This window comes from Neopsephotus bourkii, unplaced genomic scaffold (genome assembly GCF_033783945.1).
Source record: "Neopsephotus bourkii isolate Nb327-2 ecotype Australia unplaced genomic scaffold, CSIRO-AGI_Nbou_v1 NB_1767, whole genome shotgun sequence".
Taxonomy (NCBI): domain Eukaryota; kingdom Metazoa; phylum Chordata; class Aves; order Psittaciformes; family Psittacidae; genus Neopsephotus; species Neopsephotus bourkii.
This window is the reverse complement of record NW_026902241.1, coordinates 12243247-12249807: the sequence shown is the minus strand read 5'-3', so window position 1 is coordinate 12249807 and position 6561 is coordinate 12243247. Positions and strand designations below refer to the sequence as shown.

The following is a 6561-nucleotide window of genomic DNA, read 5'->3' as shown; positions in this document are numbered from 1 at the left end:
AACACCCAGCTTTCTGAGAAAGGTTTGTATATTGTGCAGAGAGGTAGGTTTCATTTGCAGAAGGCTGCATTTGAAATAGAAAATATTGAATATCTGCCCATCAAGGGATCACAAACTACTATGTCACTGCAGTAGGCTCTATGATAAGAACATTGATGAGGGGAAAGTGTTTTCAGACATGATGCGTTTCTAATGACCAAATTTTTGAGCATATAATTTGGCAACCTTAATAATGCTTTTCAGTGTTGCTTTTCCCTGTAATGAGTGGCATTTGGAAAATGTTCAGCACCTGACTAGGACACAAGCAGAATATATTCAGCCTCACTCAGCAGGACTCTTGAAAATAGTGAGACTTCAGAAAACAACACCTGTGTTAGGCATTCATCAGGTTTGGGCTGAAAGGAGGCTGAAAATGCCAGTATCGCTGAACTCCGTGTTAAATGACCTAATGTTCTAAAGACATTCTTCTTATTAATGGCACTGTAACAGGCTTTATGATTAAGAGTGCTGATGGAAAATGGAGTCCAAAACTGACATCTCTGGAGACAAAGCAAAAGCCAATCTGAAACACTGTCTGATGCAAAAGCAAACAATATGGAGAAGCCAGTCATCGTGACCATGGTACAGTGCAGACAGGGAGAGAAAAACAGTCTCCCACTGCACATCCTGCAGCAGGAATCATGGTGCAACCTCTTTATCAAGCAGGTTCCCAGTCGCCAAGGTGGAGCTTGGTGAGGAATGTCTGAGAAGCCCCAGATTTGTAGGTGAGTGGGGTTATTTATGAGTGCCTCACTGGAGCATGTAGCTGCTGCAGTTGGGAATTTGCCGTTAAGTTTCTTTCTAAGCTCCCATTCCAAGAGTAAGGTTTTCAGTTTTAGTCAGTCATAAAGTGAGAATGATCCACTATCACTTGCTTTGGTTTTGTGGGATATTTTGGGGGTTTTTTTTGCTTTTTTTCCAACCATTTGTATTTATAGTTTGTGAATAACAGGGACAACCAGGGATGCTACTATGCCAAACAAAGCAATCGGAGCACTCTGCTCATCCTTCTAGCCCAGAGGAAAATACATATGGTGGTATTTAGTGAAGAAACAACACAGTCATAATAATGAACTACTTCTTTTTTAAGCAGTGATTGAAGATAACAGGTTCATAAGCACAATAGGTGGGATCAAACACATCAGGCATGCAAACCTAGTAACAGTAATTAAGCTTCTGCTCCTGGGAGGAAAAGTGTGACTAATACAGATGACATGCAAACTTTTTCAAACAATAGCAAATTGTTAAAAGGCCTTTAAGTGGAGTAATAGGGCACAAGAGTGATCCCATCTTTTATTTGTTGCCTGGCAGACCGGATTAAGTTTAATAGATATGAAAGGCTGCAAGCAGCTACATGATCTACGGTTATGTAAGCAGATTTTGACTTCACAGTAACCTGTGTGCTTCCGCAGAGAATAAACAAAAATCAGCTTCAATTCCACTTTGAAAGAAAGGGAAATAACCTGCAAAACCACTGAGGGATGTTTTCCGTATTAGCCCCCTTTGAAATGCAGAAGCCTGGGGCCAGATCCTAAGCTGTTACCAAAAGAGAGATGGCTCCCCTGACCCCAGCTGAACTCCCACTTTTCTAGAAGTTACAGGCCTGGCTCCTAGTTTTGTAGCCTCTGCCTTTTCTTTCAAACCGCCTTTAAAGCTCTAAGCAAAAGCAAAGGCAGTAACCATCCAGCCCCTTTCCTTGCCTTTTTAGGTGCTCCCTTTTAGTATGAGGAGTGTGATGTACAAACAGTGAAGGTCAAAGACATTAATTTCTCTTTTCAAAAGTCAGTGGAAAGCTGCTGGTGGCCGATGTGAGGTCTGGTGTCAGGAAGCTCCACCATCTCAAAAGCTGGGGCACAGGGGAATATTCTATTTTGGAATGGCGTATTTTTAGTGAGGCTGAGTCAGAGCTCTTGAAAAAAAACTGAGATGGAAAAGTGGAAAGATGTTCCTGTATGAGTTTCTAACACATTTGGCTCCCCTGCTACAGATGTATGACTGCCTAGACTGGCACTTGCATTTGAACGATGCCTGCAAGTTGCATCCAGCAGCAGAAGCTGGCCTGCTGGAGAACGGTGTCAAAATTGAGTGCACTGCCCCTCTATAAATTACCAGGTAAGCTCTTTGTTTCCTGAGGGCAAATTTTCCCTCTGCAGGTTCATCAGGAAAACCTCCCCTGTTTATGCTGACATTCAAAGGCATCAAGCTAGAAAGACCCAGGCTTCCTCCATGACAATTTAAATTTCTTAGAAAGAGAAAACCAAGAGACTGTTTCAATCTCAAATGCTTCTGACTCACATATTCTGTATTCAGTGCACCGGCTGTCAGTATACAAACAGCTATTCCATGGAGTCACATCAGAGAGAGATTTGACTGTTCCCATTTTCTTGGCTAATTTCTAATAAAACATCCTGAATCCATGAACCACAGAACTTCTGACTGATGTGCACAGAATAGTTTGCCTTGGTGCCATAAAGAAACAAAAATAAATTACTGAACCACTAAATTAGCACTTTAGCTCTTAGCTAAATGAGTAAACACAATTCTTGATGAACAGGGGAACTTCAACATCTTGTCCCAGCTGCTGCAACAACCACCAACACCTGCAATGTCGTCTTGCCTACTTTCTATAGCAGGGGCCCACTCCATGACCTAGCTAGGGAAAGTCTCCCAGTAGAAACAAAAGCACAACTGACAAATAAACAAAGGCCTGCTCCCTCCTGAACAGCCTTGGAGAGGAGAGGGGAAGCTGGTGACAGGCTCAGTGCTGTCATGAGTGAGCATAATGTAAATACCTCGACAGGCAGAATCTGAGATTTTGACAGATGTAACATAGCTGCAAAGCAAGTAATAACCAAGTGCTAAACCCCCGCAGCGAGGGCACAGCCCATCTCTGCTGGCATTCTCTTTATCTCCTCTCCCCCATCCCTTCTTTGTATTTTTTAGCTCTTTCTTCCACCTCTTTCCCCCTTTCTTCCTTTTGTGCTTTTTATCCCCCCCTTCTCCCCTCTTGGGATCTGGCAGTTTGGGCCCTGCGATTCTTCACAGTTCATTGGTTTTGCTTTGCAGGGCTTCATTCCTCCGCGTCAAACAAAGATTGTGAGGAGGTGAGCAGAGGCTATAGAAAGGAGGTTACATCAGGCATGTTGTAGACAGTGCTGAAATGTGTTTGTAACCTTGCCAGCTGGATGGACAGCCTCTGCCCAGGGGGGACTCTTGAAAGCAGATTCAAAGTCATGCATACAAGGGGGTGGGGAGGGGAGGGAAACAGAGAGGTGGGATGTCAAATTTCCATATATTTCCATGAGCTTACTGTCATTTCTCCCTAGCATGTCACTAGCAGAATATTACAAGGCTTTCCTGCACTAGTCCTGCCTATTAAAAGCATACCCTGACCTAGATGCTTCATTTCCCCCAGAAAACAAATGCATATTGTGGAAAGAGCGTAGATGCTGCCTGGAGCTTGTAGAAAACATTCCTTGTCATGGTTTGCTTGTTTGTGCTTGTTGCAGTTGCTGTTCTAAGCCATTCAAAGCAATTAAGCAACTATAAACAGGGATATCCTTGTCACCCTTTGAGTGTATCGAGGATTTGATTCAACATCACCCAAGTACAAAGGTGCCTTGTGCAAACAGTCAGATACTCATCACGTTGACAAGCCTTACAGGTGTTACAGTCTGCATCACTGAAGTACCTGCAGCCACAGCCCTGGGTGGAAATCCACAGTGCCAAGCTCCATCCAGAGGGCCTTGACTGAGGAGCTTACATTGTGAACATGTCTGAGCAAGTGGCATCATTAAAAATAGCAAATAAGAGCATTCAACACTTTATAAAAGGGGCTTACAGCAAGGGCTAGTCCCTGAAACTTTCCTCCTCTCAAAGCCTCAGGGAAGAAGAAACCTCACAGATAGATACCTCATCCCAAATAGGGTTTATCGTGGACACAGCACGCAGCTCAAGCCCAGCCCTCCATCCTGCCACCACCAACACACCATCGTCAGCTCTGCTCCATTGAAAACCAGAGGGATAGCTCTGTCCAGGGAGCCTTGAAGATGGGGTTCTCAAAGCAGGGTTACTTTAAACATGCATTTTTCCGTGTTTCAAAATGTGCATAGCAACCAAATCCTGAGTGGACAATGGACTACTTTGTAGCCTGCACTAAAGGCTGAGGGATGCCATGCCTGATCCACCAGCTGAGGCTTGTAAGGGACAGATAAAAATCTGCTCTTCCTCCTGCTGAATCCATGACACAGTTCTTGCAGGAAGGACAGGTCTCCTCCATCCCCAAAATCCAGTGTCATCAGCATTCCTGTCACTGCAGTGACTCACAGCTCCTTCACTGGCCTGTCAGGATGGAGATTAGGGAACTAGTTTTTCTAATTCTCATGCCCCAGAACAATATAAGGTATGTCCTAAATCACACCCACCAACCTTAGACCTTACAGGCTCTTATGTTGACTGAGCCTTAATCAGTTATGACACCCAGAGGGAGATGGTTTAACTGGTTAGTTGAAGTGCTCCCTGCACTTGGAAAGACTCAGCCAGACTCTCAGCCACCAAATGCTGCCCTTAGCTAGAGAGATGCGTCGGGAAAACCCAGCCTCACAATGCTCATGTACAAACAGGACAAGACATTTTTAGAGGAATTCATGGCTTAGAAAGATTTTAACAGTTTTTAAGTATCCAAAAATAGTATTATATCATGTCTGTCTATTATCCACTTTAAAATCAAGCCCTAGTCCCTTAATTTAGCTACTTACAAAAGCTAAACTACTTTTGAGATAATAATTTTTCCTATACTTTGTCTTATGCAAGTGACAGCTCTATGGGAGTGCATGTATGTGTGTTTAGTTTAGCCAAAGTCAGACAATTCTTTATTTAGAGGGAAATAAATAATTCCTTTCCTCCACACTCCATTGTCTACCTTCCTGCTCCTACCACTGCTCCCTGCTCCAGCAGCTGAAGGCCAGGAAACTTCCACAGAGCTCACAGAATCCTCACAAACTAACAAGATGAACTCAAGGACAACAGGTTTGGTGGCTTGAGAGGAGTCAGCTGGGCCTCCAGCCCATGGCACCGCAGACTCCAGTGTGCTCTGGCATGCAGCAAGCTGCTTAGCTGTTAGACCACTTCAAGGAGCTTAAAATAGGACCTTCCTGGGGAAGCAAAGGCAGTGGTTGAGAGAGAGCAAGAGCACAAGGATTTGTCCCACAGTGTTAGAATGAGCCAGGTTTGCTCTTACACACAGTGGATTTCCATTGTTTTTCTAAAGGCATTTCTTCTCTCCTTGGCACTCTGTAAAACAAGGAGTATCAGGCCCCTCAAATGCCTTCAGATGCTGCTGAGACATTTGTCACCAAACCTTAAAGCTGTTGTTTAATCACTTCACTCACAGCCAGATTCCTCCTTTTGCTTATAGAAATATCTGCAGTCTGGTATGTGTTTTCAGGCAAGATCAAGCTGTTTTCCAGAAAAAAAGGTCTTTTCAAATCTGCAGTCATGTCTTACTTGAACTCCAGCTGGGCTCCTTTGTGAGTGCAACTTGTCATCATTTACAATACAGCATCTCTTTCTGTAGCCGTTGTTTTATTGTTCATGTGTGAAGCTGACTCTGAGCTTCTGGTATCTTGTGCCCACATCACCTCTCTGTAGGAAGTGCTGGGAAATGAGGGCCGCCACCATGCCATGCTTGGTCTGGTATAATGCAGGAAATACATATAGATGTTATCTTACATTACATTATGTTATAGGCAGAGCGCTGCAGCCATCTGCAGAGCTACATTCAGCAACTGTATGATGCCATGCATGATAGATGACTGGTTTACTCAAATATCTGGTGAACACTTGACAGTCTAAGATAAGTTACTGTCTAACCACTGCTCCCCACCCCCATTCGTTGCTTTTATGCCAGTAATGAATAACGGTAACATTCCAGGGAATTACCATTTTTGAGACATTTTACTTCACAGCTCAACGTTGTCCGATTTTGCAAGTTAAATGATCAGCCCAGGGTCTCTCTCTACCTACAGTCACAAATGTGACACACCTCATTTTTTTTTTCCTTTTTTGTTTCTTTTGCTTTTTTTCCCTCTTGCCACTTAAAATAAGAGCATTCAATCAAAATAACTGCCTAGGAAAGGTTAAGTTAAGAAACTTTCAAGGGTGGTTTAAATGATCCTTTTTTTCCCCTTACTTCACCTTACCGCAGTGGGTGTCAAGCGTAGAAGTAGACTATCACATTAATACTTAGAATAAATGCTGTCTGGGAAATGACAGCTCTTTCTAGGAGGGCTCATGTGTGAACAGAGTGTTCAGACTAAGCACATGTAGACATGATAGCCTAAGTACATCCCAGTATGAATATAGCAGTGTTGGCAACCAATCTAGAGTTTAGGGGCTCTGCACAGCCCGTTTTTACTGAACACAGAAATAGTTTGCAGGAAACTATTTGGTCACTTATCTGCTATTGCCCTGTTTGGCTGCATGCACAAGGGGGAATCATAGAATAGTTAGGGGCGGAAAGGA

The 6561-nt window shown here is 43.5% G+C and overlaps 1 long non-coding RNA gene across 1 annotated transcript; it reads left to right on the top strand.

Annotated features, from left to right (window-relative positions):
• The first annotated feature begins 426 nt into the window (after positions 1 to 426).
• Positions 427 to 4451, top strand: LOC133225855 (uncharacterized). Its single transcript, XR_009729299.1, has 3 exons — positions 427 to 764; positions 2027 to 2151; positions 3106 to 4451. It is a non-coding gene; the product is annotated as an uncharacterized LOC133225855 (long non-coding RNA).
• The last annotated feature ends 2110 nt before the right edge of the window (positions 4452 to 6561 follow it).